At 36.4% G+C, this 16,762-nt stretch overlaps 1 pseudogene; it reads right to left on the bottom strand.

Annotated features, from left to right (window-relative positions):
* Positions 1-10,877: 10,877 nt before the first annotated feature.
* Positions 10,878-16,091, bottom strand: LOC137988996 (uncharacterized; annotated as a pseudogene).
* Positions 16,092-16,762: the final 671 nt, after the last annotated feature.

The raw sequence follows: 16,762 nt of genomic DNA, 5'->3' as shown, positions 1-16,762 counted from the left end.
TTAAAGGGTAAAAGGATAGTAACACAGGTTTTCTTTTCATTGCAGATGCCGAAACGGATGCCAAAGAAGATGAAGGAGAGAAGAATGATGGAAATAACGAGGGGCCGGACATGTCTTTAGAAAGGAAAAAAAGGAAAAGAAAAAACAACAGAACAACAGCGCAAAGACTGAAGAAAAAGAAAGAGAAGAAAGAAAATAGGAAGACTGACAATTGATTTGTAATGGTAATAGGACTGAGTGGAGTCCAATTCGGTCTGTAATCATAATAGTAGTAACAAAATCGGATGACCGTGCAGCGGGAGACAGAATTGGACTACACTCAGTCTTCCTACCAATTAATCATAAAAATTGCAATTTCCGAGAAAAGAAGAGCTAAGTTATGAAAGAAAGGGAAAAATTGCAATGAAAGACTGACAAAGGAGGTGTAAATTGTTTAAGGACGGTGGTTACTATTATTGTTTTCAGGGGCGCTATCCATCTGTGCAGAAAAACCGATGACACTTTTTTATAAAAAGGAACAGCAAAACATAATGTCAGAGCCAAATGAAACAGGGGAAGGGTGTAAGACCCTGGATTCTACAATTAGCAACAAGGAATTCATTAATTCATCGGGCATTATGCTAGTGGCACCAGTGCTTCCATTCATTCATTATTATTATTATTATTATTATTATTTTAATTCAAAGAAATTTCTAGTGCAAAGGGCTGTTCCTTTTTACTCCCCACCATTGAAGTGGAAAGCGCCCCTGAACGTTATCCCTGATAGCCTCGGCCTTTTAGAAGTTTGTGTTATTTACATATTCAATACTTCCATTGGCAATTTTTGTATTTCTTCTGATCATTAAAATCGTGTTGTTCTTCAATTATACATCGTGTTGTAGTTTCTAGGTAGAATGGTAGAAGCACTTTATTATACCTTATGAGCAACCCATTTGTTGGTTATTGTTGGGAAAAGAAAATTCCAAAGGATGAAACAGATTGTAGTAGTAGAAAATAAACTGATTTTTAAGTACACAAATGGTTCAACTCGAGAATGAATATATTAATTGTTTTTTTAATCTTAACTTTAGTAATATTGGGCAAATCAATTTGTTAGTTAGTTACTTAGTAATAAGTGTATTTGAAATAAACCATTCCACTCCAAATGAGAAGAAGAATTCATTGCCCTCTGCCTACATTGACATCACCCAATTCAAAGTTAGCTTCAAAGTTAAGAATATTCAAAGCCAGAGTTTCTGGCCAAAATTTATATTGTTCGTAAGACTGCAACTAAAATAATATTCTTGATATTTACATTACCATTTACAGTGAAATAAAAACCAAAATTAATTATTTGATTAACTAGCCTCCCTTCACAAACGAGTCTGGTTTTCGCGAACGACTCACGTTTTGCGAACGAGTCTCGTTTATCAAACAAGTCTATCTGAACGGGTCTTCTAGCGTCCCAAACCAGTCTTGTTTTCTGATGGGTATTTTAAACGAGTTTAATTTTAAGAACGAGGCTCGTTTTTTTAAACCAGTCACGTCTTCATGCCAGATTGAGTACCTATTTGATCGAGACAATTTTTATCGAGTCCTCTTTCCCTCGTTTACCGGAAAACTTGAGTGATCCAAAGTATACATGTACATGTATATCTTTACACTTTAATTTTGTCTTGTTTTTTAGTCAAATGCTGGAGATAGCTCTGAAATTTGGGAGAGAGGGGAAGTAAAGCTTCCAGGGGCTGCTAATATAAAAACTGGAAGCAGATCGAAGCAATATGTTGGATTGGGCACTGACTTTATAATTAAAGTTGCCAAAATGCATCATGTACACAAGGCATTTCATATACGATTTTAACTTTAATAATTCCATTGGCAAGTGGGCAAGAGTTAATTTCCAACCCAGTTGTCATTAACTGTGTGGTTGTGTTCTTTGTTTTAGATACTGAGAAATGACCAGGATGACATTGAACGAGATGAAGCAGATCAGTAGCCTCAAGTAAAAGTAGCGAACAAGATGATCTTAACTCTAGTAGTGGTTTTGAGATTTCGAAAGACTCAGGTAGTGAAGAATCTCCCAGTTGCAGTCAGGCTCAAAAAGCATGGGCTGAGAAAAAAGACCTGAACTCATGGCCTTTGAAAACAAATCAAATAATTGTTAAAGCCCTTTTTTTCAAGAGATGATCCAGTTAGTGTTCTCAAGAAAAAGTTCAGTGTGCAACCAAAAAATCTGAGAACCTTGTCTCCTATTCAACTGTTGGAAGTCATGGCCAAGAAACTGGTTAACAATAGATATTGTACAATTTCCAAGATGGAAAACAGGAAATTGAAATATAGCTAGCCTTCTGACCTGCAAACAACAGAAGTCAGTTAAGTTTACATTGAGATTGCCTACTCACACTGTAACTAGTATCTTTATTTGTAGTTGACTTGAGGTTAATGGTTTTGTTCATGACACCCACAGGCCTGTGCTAATTAAATGTTACATCTATTACAGTACGGTCAAGAAAGCTGTTTATTAAAATTATTGAAATTTGTTGCTTTAAGTTGATGGTAAAAGATTCTTGATACCAGGAATTGAACAACCCTAAGAAATAAAATACAAAAATTTGGTTTTATCAACAGAGTTGATAATGTAAATTGGCCACCGTACAGAGTCTAAAAGCTGACATTTCGAGCATTGGCCCTTCGTCAGAGCAAATTGAGGAATTATGGGCTACGTGTAGTTTTTATAGTAGACTAGAAGCTGCGCTATTGGTGGTAACATGGCAATGTGAAAAATAGGAATATATTAGTTAAATGCAAAGCGTTCGTTAATATCGTGAGGATTAAGGGTGCCAATTTGGAAGATGAATTTTTGTTCCAGATTCTTGCGGCTTTCCATCATACCTAGTTGTAGGGAAAGCCCACAGATAGCCATGTGTTTTTTGGAGTGGTTAGGGAGATTAAAATGACGAGCGACTGGCTGAGATGCATCCTTGTCATTCTTCTCAACATCGCGAAGATGTTCACGGAATCAGTCACCTAGTCGTCTACCTGTCTCGCCAATGTATAATTAATTGCATTACGTACAGGTTATGCAACAAATAACATTTGCAGAGGTACATGTCAAACGATCGGTGATCTTAACAGATCACTTAGGTCCCGATATCTTGCTAGTGTTAACAATGAAAAGACAAGAGCGCTCGCATTTGAAAGTGCCGGGTTGCTTGTTAGTTTTGAGTGCGCTTCTAACTAAAAAGTTGCCTACGTTTTTGTCGCGTTTAATATCGCATAATAATATCCCTGAGAATTAAAGCTGAGGATATCTTGTGAACAGGGAATTTTTGCATCCCAAAACAAGAAATTTGTGCCTAATGCAAGCTCAACTTTTAGGAAACTTTAATGGGGAAAATTGTTGTAACTAAAACCATTTAAATTAATTGCAGCCCATGTACTGGGATGTATGAGGTAAATTTGAGACAATTAAAATCCTAATGTTGAGAAAAATTAGAGACAGAAAAAATCCCAGTTTTTGGGGAAATCGATGACACCAGAAAATCCCACTATTGGGGAAATTTAGACACAAGGAAATCCTACTATTGGGGATAAGCCAACCTGGCGTGTTTCAATGAAATAAATCAAAATGTGAATAATCTCGTTTTCAGAGATAAAGTGGACTAAAGGTCATCAGTAAAACTATTTTTTTGACCTTAAATTGACAAAGGTTTTTATGGTTTCTAATTTTAGCGCGATTCCTATTCGCTGGGTATTGACAGTTTAGTCTGAAATGGCTTTTTTCCTTTCCATTCACTCACTGAGGGTGTGCTTGTTTTCTTTTAAAACTTGTGCGGTTCAACAAAAATTCATTGCCAAACTGGTGAATTCCAAAGTAAATTTCACTCCAAAAACCGATATCACACTCCTTGCTTTGTGATTGAGTGAGTGAGTGAGTGAAGCTATAAGTCTCTCCCCTTGGGGCTTTTCAGAACTAATTTACAATGTGTTTTCGGGGGACTTTAGCCAGACTGCTTATTACACAGTTTACAATTTAATTTTAGGAAGTGAAAGATGCCCCGTCCAGATAAGGTCAGACCACAACACCAGGGACTACGTCCCCTACAAATAGTGATTGGGTTCTTTAACGTCCCATACCATTTAATTTCTAACAAGGGTTATGAGAATGATTCATGCGATATCGGTTTTTAGTGTAAAATTACCATGGAATTCACTAGTTAGGCAATGAATTTTTCTACAGAAGAAAGCGAAGAAAATGATTTAATTATTGAAGCAGCCACCAGAAACAACAAAACACAGACAATTCGAAGCATTTTATTAATCACTATTTCTACAGGCAGTAAGATTAAGTATATATTAATTAGTATTGCTGTGCTGATTGTTGAGGCCTCATTAGGGGAGGAAGGAATCTAAGCATCCATTAATTCCTGTGGTTTGTATCACTATAACACCAGTTCCGTTTCTTAAATATCCTGCATCCTGTTAATTTTCCCCCCAAATATCCCATATCCCTATAAGTTTTTTACCTAAATCCCCTGTATTCCTGGCCCCTAATAGGGCCTCGTTGATTCCACTGGATAATTTAGTAGCAATAATAATAATAATAAGAAATAACCTCTTTCTGTTTTTACAACAAATAACTTCTAGTTAAATTATAAATTTATCTTTCTGGTAATCTCTCCCCATTTTCCGAAGTTTACCCGTGGTTGTAGTTCACTGTAAGTGAACAATTTGTGTTAACTGCTTGTGCATCCCACGGATACGCCCTTAAAGGCGTCTTGTTTTAGAAACGTTCCTATAAATCCAGTTATATGATAGTTCGCCCCTATTCAAGGTAATCACGATGGAATAATTGCGAAATACCTACGATAGCGCTAAGTTATATTTTTAATTGACATGGTAGTTGACGTTGCGTTTGTCCTTGCTAAAACTCCCTATTTATCCCAAGCACTGCAGCCCCTCCCCCACCAGCCCCCGGCTTGTACGCCTATACACACTTTTCTTCTTCAGAATGGAACAACTTTTTCCACCAACTTTTTCACGATTTTCTGATGCATAACGGCAAAGAAAAAGAAAAATTGGTAAAACAACATACTTGGTAATAGTGATAATGAGACCTCACGTTGAAAGCAATTGGGAACCTAGGACTAGTCACCCAAGTGACGGGTCGTCTTTGAAGTATTCTACAAGGAAAAACAGCTTTAAAGTCCAAGTCCAAGAAACCGAAGATGAAAGAACTTGTAACCATAACAATCAGGTTTGCTCCTTTATGGAGCAGCAATTCCAGCCCTTAAGGGGCATACTCTTTCCCTTAAAACGCAACAAGCATGACTCAGTCCATACAGTACTTGCTGAAGCATAGAGGAAATGATCTCTGTAGTTGCATATTTAAAGTAATAAATGATTAATATCATTAATAAAACGAATAAAACAGTCATTAACCATTACCCAATCGATGTCAATGTGGATTTTTGGAAGTTTATTTGATTCTTGAAAAAGACATTAAAAGCATCGTTTTGGTTATGCAGTCTTTTAATCATGCGTTGGACATCTTCCAAACTTCTCTGATTGGCAAACGGTAGTGATTTTGAAAAATGCCTTTGATGGATTTGCTGCTTTGAGATATGTTAACTGTGTTGTTGTACATTTCAACTAGCGAAATGTTGTTAAGTTATCTACAGAATTCAGGTAGAAGACACATTGCTTTTGAAGAAGCTCCTCAAAAGCAGTCCATGATGAGGGATTCTTTTCTCTAGTTTCCATGAAATTTTCATTTGTCATTGAAGGTACTGGACATGCAGCATGTCTGCGGCGCTTTCTTGGGACTGGCTCTAGTGTTCCAGTTTTAATTACATCCTTTTTCCCATCAGGATTTCCACAGTTATATATGTATTTTTTTATTTTATTTGTTTCTCCAATCCCTAAATAATACATAATTAAGTGGATATAGGTTTTAAAAAAGAAAAATAAATAAATAAATAAACAAACAATACAAATAACAACAACTTAAATTATTTGACATGGTATATTGGAAGGAGAGCACAGGGGAACATCTAGATAAACTTATGTTGAGCCCCTTTTAGTTACAAAAGCACTTGAGATTTTTATTAAAACAAAAGAGAAAAAAAGTAAAGTTTCATTAGTATTGAGCGCAAAAGTGCTTTTCTAAATAATTTTTTAGATGGTTTGTCCCTAATGAAATCCGGGATATTATTCCAAAAGAAACATCCAATAATGCTGGGGCAAAATCTCCTAAGGTTAGTTCGAAATGAAGGTATCAAGATTTGATTGGATGATGCACTGCGGGTATTGTAATTATGTAGCTCAGCTCAGATACCAACTTTTCCTGGTGAAAATAATCATAAAAGAGCATACATGTATTCAGTTTAACAATATCAGGAAATTTCAAAAGGTGTAAGGATAAGTAATGTGGAGTTATTGGTTCCATTAAAGGGACATCATTTATAACACGAACAGCTTTGTTTTGTAATTTTACAATTTGAGACACTGGAGCATTGTAATTATTACCCCATAGTGTACAAGCATAGGTAAGGTAAGGGTATATAAGGGAGTAATACAGACTAACAACAGTTGCTTTTGATACATGACGCTTCAACTTAACCATTATATTAACATTTTTTCTGATTTTGTCACATATGTAATCAATGTGGTCATGCCAAGTAAGGTGACAATCAATATACCCACACCAAGATATTTTACACAAGAGGACTTCTATAAATAAATGTTTGCTACAATTAACGGTGGATATAGATTGTAACTTTCCTTTTGACGAGGCATCAAAATAATATACTTTGTTTTTGTCAAATTTAAGGTCAACTTATTACTACATAACCATTCATAAATAGCTGGCAAGTGATTGTTAATTTCACACAATAAACTGTCAAGATCACTTCCAGAAGCAGTTAAAGATGTATCATCTCTGTATAATCTAGAAGAAAAAATGCTGAGGTCTTTGGAAGGTCATTAATAAAAATAATAAACAGCAAAGGTCCCAGAATCGATCTTTGAGGTACATCAGTAGAAATAAGACATGAATCACAAGCAACTCCATTTACATACACCTTCTGTTTCCTGTTACGTAAGTAAGATTGAATCCAATTATATTCACTTTGTTGTAGGCCATAAAACTTACGTTTATTTAATAATATTTGATGGTTCACTGTGTCAAAAGCTTTACTAAAGTCCAGGAATAAAGAAACCACATAATGGCCTTGATCAAGATAGGAGGTTATTTCTTCAGTAAGATCAAATAGACACTCAGAAGTTGTGAGGCCTGGTCTGAATCCATATTGCTTTGGGGAAATCATTTTGTTATTCGTAAAGTAGAACATTAGCTGATTAAAAATACATTTCTCAAATAGTCTACTTATGGACGATAGAACTGAGATAGGTCGATAATTATTACACATGAAACGAGAGCCTTGTTTAAAAATTGGAACAACTTTTGCAAGTTTCATACTATCAGGAAAGATGCCTTGATTGATAGAAAGATTAAGGATAAATGTTAAAGGACGGTATATTTGAAATGCTGCGGTTTGTAATAAAAGTGGATGAATCTTGTCACACCCGAATGACTTGTTTCTATCCAGCTTTTCTAGTAATAAAAATATCTCTATTTCAGAGACGTGAAAATCGAAGTTGTTTTTGTTTCTGAGAAAGGTAAGAGGTAGGGCTGAAGGTTGTTCATATTGTTCATTATCCATTAGTAGTTTTTCTATGTGAGAACTTGGTCGTTTCTTATTTATCAATAAGTTAATATTGTCCCACATCTTTTTCGTACTGTCTGATTTGGTTAAAATGTCATTATAAAAGCAGTCCCGGTATATCTTATTAATGGTAACAATTTTATTGCGATATAATTTATACTTGTTTAGAAAGACATAATTTCGAGTAATAAGTCATTTCTTATATAGTTTATCTCTAACTTTCATGGAGTTCATTAAACCAGAAGTAATCCATGGCTTGTATGCTCTGTGTTTAATCTTGGCTTTTTTAAGTGGTGCATGTGTATTACTCATTTTGTTGAAAATATGGAGGAACCAAGAATAGCTTTCATTTACTTCATTACATTTGTAAATAGAGTCCCAGTTCTCTCTTCGTAAATCAAATTTGAAATGTTCCTTTTCAAAATCCCGAAAGTGTTTGAATTCAAAATAATCAGAAAATGGACTAAATTTTGGGTCGTACAAAATATTAAAGACTGGTAGATGGTCCGCGATTTCAACTGCGAGGCTGCCACTTGAACAAGAAGTTGAAATATTTGTAAAGAAGTGATCAATACAGCTTTGTGAATTTTAAGTAATACGAATTGCTTCAAAAATCACCTAAGAAAATCCTTCTGATTGTATTAAATTAAGATATTCCTTGGAGATACTCGTTTTTGTAAGAGTGTTTATATTAATATCAGCCATTAAAATACATTTTTTCTTAGAGAGAAAAACATTATGTAGCGTTCTTTCGAGTTTGTCTAGAAATTCTGGGTTTGAAAAATATGGGGGCAATATCTTTTGCATACTTCGTGACATCATTCTCAATTCGGTCAATTCTTTTGTTAGTGTCATGCAGGTCTCCTGTTAATACCTCCAGCTTTACATCCAACACTTCTTTTATTTTGGAAAGCGAGCTTTCATTCATCTTGGTTTTACTCTGGAGATATTCAATGTCTCTTTGAATGTGGACTTGATTTCCTTTCATCTCTTTCAAGTCATCACTTATTAAACTTAACTGATGGTGCACAAAAGTTTCAAAATCTTCTTCCACCGTTTCCTTTAGTTTCCCTCTTTTTCCAGACATAGTTTGTTCCTTGTTAGTTAAATTAGTTTAGAAAGGAGTAAAATATACGTCGAAAGAAAACAAGAAAATTATCTCAAGTAGGCAGAGAGAATGAAAACGCGGCCATCATGCTCGCTGACCGCTGACCGCTGCTCAAGGGATGACATGATTTCCACAGTTGTAGCAACAGCACTTATCTGTGCATCCCCTGATACCTTGAAAGCATTTACAACCATCTTTGTAAACACAACAAAATGAACTTTCTTCTTTGTTTCTTGCACTACCTCTACCACACCTACATCCAACTTCGGTTGGTATTGGTACCTTTTCAGGCTCTTTTGAAGTTACTTCATTTTGGCATGATGGCAATTTACTTGTGGACGGTGAACATGAAGATTCGTAGTTTCCCGTGGCTAAAGGGGATTATCAATTGCAGCATCGTAATGCCCAGCACCAATTCTCAGATGGACAATGTACAATGGGATCCTGAAAAGGGGGATTTCTCTTGGCAAGATGGGAATCACATGGTAATGCTCAAGGGATGACATGATTACTATTGAAACTTTGACGACATTAGACAAAGCAACCCCTGCGAAATGAATTCTCAGCTTTTTGGGAATTTCTAGGAATTCCTAGGAATTCTCAGAAATTCCCAGAAATTCCTAATTATGCAAATTAGACAGAAATGCATAAGGTTTGGAATTGCTGGGAATTCTTGAGAATTGTATGTTACACAAATTTCTATGCTTGGAATTCCTAGGAATTCCTAGGAATTCTCAAGAATCTTAGTAGAGCTGTTAATTATGAGGGTTGGAATTTTTGGGATTTTCTAAGAATGGACTTTTTGAGGCAAATTGATGGTTTGTAATTAATTTTTGAGTTTCTAGAATTGCACACTTCTCAGGAATGTTATGTCTAATGACTGATTCCAAATGAAAACCTGTTAGTGAAATTAAAAAAATTAGTTAGTTGTCTACCAACTAAGATTTTCGCATGTAAAAATTTTCAGGTGTCACTACTTGTTAGATATTTGATAAATCTATTTCCAGAATTACTTATGATTACAAGGGCATTACTTCCTTTTGTAGAGTACAAAATACTAACTTCTAGGTAACTCTTACAAATGGCATTGTTATACCTCCCAACTCAAAACCTTCTCTGATTGGAGGAGAACGTGTCACGTGCCATGGGTCAAAACTCTCTAACTCCCTAGGGAGACAACAACTTGAACTTAGAGAGACAGCATTCATTTTTCATAAAAAAGGGATTTTTTACAATTGCAAACGAAGACCAGATTAACAAGGGCAAAATTTGAATGATGTTTTGTGGCTCCAAGGTTTGGATTTAGCACCAAAAATGGAATGCCCATGTCCGGCAACTACAGCCCTTCGATCGCTGCCGGCAGGTAGGAAAATAGTTGTGTTATTTACAACAAAATATGCTCTTCCTCCTCTAATCAAACCCAGAATTCTCGAGCTGAGCATTTAGAAAAAGCAAAAGAAACTTTAGTACTGTCTTTTTTTTTGGTTGACTGTGAAGAAAAAGATTATCATCGTGTTGTTTCGACACAACAGCTCGGGTGTGAATGCCCCTCATCTGCAAACACAGTCACTGTATGCAAATTTATAACAAAATCATTTTTTCACACTTTTTTATATTTTTGAGTTGGGAGGTACAACAAGAAACTTGATGACTTGCCCCACCGGAAACAGTGAGTTGAGGGTCTTTGGGAAACAAAACTCACTGTTTCCCTTGGGGCCAGTCATTAAGGGCATAATATCACACTGCTTTTAGGACTCTGTCATGATTCATTTAGTATTACCTTCACAAAACTTAAGCATTTTCCCACAAACTTACAGGCATGTAATTAAAAAACACACATGCAAAAGAATTTACATTTCTCACATTTTTAAATGAATGTGAAAATGCCATCATTAAAGGATTTTCAATGCGGCAAGAAATACATGTACGCATCCGGCTGAGAGCAAACATTCAAAGGCTTTTTTGAGCTTAAACAAACCATCTCTATTGCAAAGGAATTGCTCACAAATATTGAAGATCTAAACATTGTTATTAAACATGTAATGCATCTTTTTAAAAACACATTATCCACAAACTCCACAGACGTTTGGCACTCTGATAACACATATGTTGTCTTTGTTTCCTTCCAGGAAAAAAACTTTTTCTTGTAGCTTCTCAATTCGGTCAACTTGAAGTTCAGATCTAAAAGCAAACTTAAAAGGAAAACATGCAATGTGGCATAAGAGAGTCTAGCAGAGCAAAATGCTACACATCAATTGCTTTTCAAAGACCAGACCTAATCACACCATATGTATAATTACAATAATTTCATGTTAATTCATGTTAATTTGTTCCATAGGCAAAATTATTGTTTCCATTGACAGTTAGCCCAGTGGTAAGAGGTTTGCAGCATTTTCTACACGTCATGTAGATTTAAGTAGTCTATCAAAAATAGAAAAAAAAGCATCAGTACCTTTCTGGTTTCATCCTCAGAATGTGATGGCCAGCATCTTGAAAGAAAAAGGGTTTGCCAAGATCTGGATACACCTCTCGGAACACTGCAAGTGTTAATCCAGAGTCTCGGTCCCAGACAAAATACTCTATCTCCCCAATTTTCCCATTCTCAGACAGGGAAACAGATAAATTCCGTTTGACCATTCTGGTATATTCCTTTGAGAAATAAACATGTCCATTCTTCACAATACGTAGCACTTTCATCTTTGTTTGGCTAGTGGTTTCAATGTTAATCTTCTCAAGCAAATCTTCTGATAATCCACTGAGCTGTTCAGCTCCACCAGCAATTTGGCATCCTTTAGCAGTCTTGAGATTTTTTACCCTAACACATGTATAACAAAACAAATATTCACCTGTGTAATGTTTGTTAATGAATAATTCCTCTTGGCTACACCAATGCAGTAAAAGCCTTTCATTTAATGCGTTAACTTTTGGAATAACTTAAATTTACACACCCTCTTTTAGTGTTCAGCATTCTTTCAATGAAGTGTTTCATGGCACCATTTTCCATCAATTGTATGTCACACCTTAGTCGACTCTGAGCATGAAGCATCCACAGAACCTCTCAATGTAAAAGGAATTCAATGATTAATTGTCTTCAGTGGCACTCGTAATGTCAGGTGAGGGGACTGTTGAAACAGGTACTAGATCTTTTATATAAGATGGTTCCTGGATTATAAGAAGCTTCCAATAATCTGGCAACTGGGGAATAACAAGATCCATGTTATGACATAAAGAAAAGGCTGAAACTGATCAGATTCTATACAATATCAAAATCTGCTCTTCACTTCCAAGAGAGAGAGAGAGTGTGTATCTCAGCTGCTTACAAACATTTCCTGTACCATGTGTCAGGTCCATGATGGTACCATTCATGTCCTCAAAACCAAAGGTTGACCAAGCCCAAAGGGGTCCCCATCCCTGTACATAGTCAGCAAATAAACACCGGCATTGTGAACATTGAGCCCACAATTTCCATCCCCTGTACAGATATTAATAACATTCAATGCTTCAAATGGAGCCACACAACTGATTACAGCAGTATCGCATGCTCTCACCATATAAACTCTGAAAGTCTCTGTAAAAGGTGTGCAGGAGATCTTTCGCTCTGTTTAATTGAAAAGGTGCAATTGCATCTCCAAGAAGGATGAAAATACCCTCTGCCAGGTGCCCAAAACGTAGCAGGTATTTGTCAGGCAGGTAACCAATTAAACATGGTACTCCATAGTACAAGAGCCAAGCTTGCAACTCTGAAGCTTTAAACAAAGTAAAAAAAGGCTAAAATAGTTATTAATCAATTGTTAAGAACATTTCAAATTAGCTTCACACTAAACAGTTGTTGTGACTCACTTACCCTTTCAGCCTGCATGCATGACAGGTATTGAAAGGAAATACTAGACGTGTGAAGCATGATCAGAGGGGGATGAAAAATAATTCATACAAGGACGGCATTCTACCTTTGCAATTGATTAGCACACAAAAAGGGTTTGATCATTATTAATTTGTTGCTTTTGGAGGTTAAAGTTGCCTCCCCTACTCAGTTTCAAATTCAACAACTGCAAAATGAAAGTATTATGCAACACAAGAGTAAATCCAGAGCTATAAATGCAGCAACTTACTACATATCTAGACACAGACATGCACCTTTCAAGTTTTTGAAATGCTTTTCTAAGTCTCTTGGAAGTCTTGACAAATAATCAGGTGGTCTCATCCTTTGCAGTCGCTTGCTGATATTTGCAATCTGCAACATGTGTATGACATGTAACCATCCATAAAATACTATATAAAGTACACTGACAAGGTTAGATGTCAGTCAGTAACCTTCAACTGCCAACAAATGAGTGAGAATGAATTAACAATACATACACTTGTACATTGTAACGTCCCTTTGAATCACCACACTCTGAGCTTAAACCACTGCATTTATGGTACTGGCTTAGTTATAGAAGTTTTGGATGTCCAAGGGAAGGAGAGAAACTCATTTTGTTTGGGTGAGGTCCATTGTACATAAAGAACCTCTTTCTCAATTTGCCATGTACATTTTCTTATATACTGTAGTTCATGAGCCATCTACGAACACACCGCTCATCAATATGAAGACTATCATCGGATGATCCTCGACCTAAATGAGGGATAGCCATAACTTTACAAAAAATAATTTTACTAAACTTACTTGCCCACCAATGAAATAAGGTTGTTTGTAATTTGATGCTGACAGCCATTTGTAGAGGAGAGTCTTGGTAATTCTTAATAGACAGCCATGCATGTAATCTGGTACCATTCCGACAACAATATCAAACCAAGGCATTAATGCCAGGCTTGTGACATCAAAGATACCTGCAACCTGGTTGACAGAACTCAAGTTAGAGTACCTGTAATAAATTTCACAAAAATGAAATTTTCATTTAGCAAAGCAATCATGTCCTAGCTATTTATTTTTTTGTTTATATCTGAGCAAAATGCAGTCCTCCCATACAGCTGAGTGAGAAACCTAAAATCCTACTTTGGAGGAAACATTAAGGCCAGTAAGTTCTCAACAAGAATCCCAAAAGTGTGTCTAACCTCTGGAATTCTGTAGGGCATGGCATGGCCTTTGCCTTGTTTTACAACAATACCTCGCTCCTCACATGTAAGACAGCCACTTTCCCCATTGTGTTGTGTCATACAAAGAAGGTACGATTTTCCTTGCAAATCAGTTGACCCAAGAATGACAGCAGCCTTTACAGTGATTGGGGATTGCTCAACAGCCAATACAATCTGAACACCTTTTGATACCAGAAAGTATGAAAACCAATTTAAACTTGTAAGCAATCTACTCTCAAGTCAACTTTAAGGACGTTTGCACGCTATTCAGTAGGCATGCGCGTGCCATGTCATGTATTTCAAGCATGCGCACCGAGTCAAAAACTCAACAAAATATAGACCTGATGACCTTTGCGTTAACTTAGTGGGCGAATATTTATTTTTGTTCGACACTCGGTGACCCCCACATTTTTTTGGCAGATCGCTTCCTTTTCTGATTCTTTCCATTATACTAAAAAACAAAAAAAATCTGTATGTGGGAAGTTTTAATTATTTCTTTTTAACTATTAACATAGGGTCGAATTGGTACATGGATACAGCTGTGCGTTACTTAGAAGTTGCATTTTTTTAAGGCTAATTCTACCTGATTTAATGACAGATGTAGCAAGGATCTGTTAAATAGGCCTATATATGCTGTGTTAAAAACATAGAACTTAGATATGATTCTTTAACTTAAATATATGCCGCCAGTATTGAATCCGGCCAGAATCGCCTCGAGGGACTGGAAATCCTAGAAATGCTACAGTCTGTGATACGCCTTATCTCCAAAACGAGTTCGGTGACCCCAGAATTTTTTTACGTTTTTAACATAGCCTTATCATTTTGTACCTGCAGTCAAAGTTAAAAAAAAACTGTAAATGGGAATTTTTGGGCGTGAACGTCCTTAAACAGATGCCACATTTGTCATTACTCACCATCATTATATAACTGGGTCATTTGGGCCGCAAAAGGTTCAAAGTACACACTAAATGGTGGTTTTCCTTTACCCTGCCAAATTCCCCACATAAGCATATTTTGGTTGGAAAACCTGAAAATGAATGTACAACATGTCAGACAACGTGAGTGAAAGATGCAAGTAAGTGAAAGATGCGTCTGTACTGCACACTGTTTGAGATACAAAACTGCCATGCTTTTGTTTAGATCAACTATCAATTTTATATAGAGTTAACTGAATAGAGTGTAATGTGAAGTGCTAGATTTCTATCCCATATGAACCATGTGAGCGATAGCCCTACTGATGGAATCTAACCCAAAGGTCGTGGGTTCAATTCCCACCCAACTAGCCTCAGCATTCAGTTTACACATGTAAATCTATCGACTGCTCAACGCTGTTTTCTCCCGAGTAATAACGAAAATGGAGGCTTCGTTCATGGGCTGTTATCGGCCAGCAAGCCAAGTTCTCGGCCACTGAAAAGAGTGCGCTCGATTCCTCAGAATAAACAACGCTTTATCACCAATTTTGTTTTTAAGTCACTAATAAGGCTTGTGTTTGATATTTCGACCACAAAGTATCCTTAACGAGCTTTGTTTCATGTTAGAAATGGAAGTTTTTTGCACTCCTAGTTTTTCTCGTAAATACACTGGCAAGCGAGGCTAAAAAAGAGTTGGGTATTTCAAAACGGGCTCCGGTAAGTCAGAACTCATACTTTTAATTTAAAGCTACTGTCAGAACATGCCACCCCATTACAGCTTTACTTTTACAAATGATTTGACAAGAAAACTCGATACAAAACTATGAGCACTTTTAAGTGTTGTGGACGGCCAGCAGGGTGGCCAAGAATAGGCAAATACGCAGAAGTACTAAGGAAATATTGAGGGGTGAATTTAGGTAAAAAAATAAAATAGGCCAGGAAAAGTTTATATTTAACAGAAAGCTTTATCACTCTACGTTCATTATGCCAAGAATTGGCTCATTTGGGCCTCCTAGATGGATAAAATACAAACTTGAATTAGACCATGTAATTCGAGTAGCTGTAAACAAACACGTTTTCGTGGAAATCAAATTCACCTACCTTCGTGTCACCTCGATTTGCTCACAGTATATAGTAGCTGTAAACTCAAAACTCGGCAGGACGAAAGACAAGGAATAAAGCTACCTTTGGGAGCAATTGCTTTTTATTCAGATTCATTTGTGGCGCTAAAAATAAACGTTGAACAAAAAGTGGCCGAGAACTGGGCCCCTTACTGTACCGTGGAGTTGACATTTTGAACACAAAGGAACAGTGTATCTCGATTGACATTAGTTGGGATAAATAAAAAAATTGAGGTCTTCTGCACTACCGGTGCACCACGGTAAAAGTTGAAAGGTCACAGCTAACATGCAAAATGAATGATCAAGGTGCTTGCCAACCAAGAACTTCCAAGGATGGTCAGTCGCAATAGGGCCATTTATACGAGAGAAAATAACCCGCGGCTTACATAAATATAAGAGTGTGTTTAGGTGACGTAATATAATTCTCAAATCCAAAACTAAAGGACCTGACTAAACATTTCATCCTCATCAGGCATAAAAGGGACTAAATTTACATCTATCTGCAACTTTCCAGCTCAATGGCATCCTTTTTATAGAAACCAGCTCATTTTGAATTTCGGAGTTATGGTGGATTATGACGAATATCTCAACTTTGGAACAAAGCACATACCTTACACTTGGGGAACTGTCTTCTTTATTTATCGTCTATAATATCACAGTTTCTTGACTTTATTTACTGCATGGTTTCTGATTTTATTTTTTATTGTGTGACAGTGAACACACTCTATAAATAACAAAATCTACGTTCATGTCTTTCTCAAGCCGCGGCTTATCCTAACCTGGGACTATATACTCGTATAAATAGTTCCTTTCGCATATTTTGTACACCGTGACCAGAGTAAG

This window comes from Montipora foliosa, unplaced genomic scaffold (assembly GCF_036669935.1).
Source record: "Montipora foliosa isolate CH-2021 unplaced genomic scaffold, ASM3666993v2 scaffold_437, whole genome shotgun sequence".
Taxonomy (NCBI): Eukaryota; Metazoa; Cnidaria; class Anthozoa; order Scleractinia; family Acroporidae; genus Montipora; species Montipora foliosa.
This window is presented reverse-complemented; position numbering and strand designations above follow the sequence as displayed.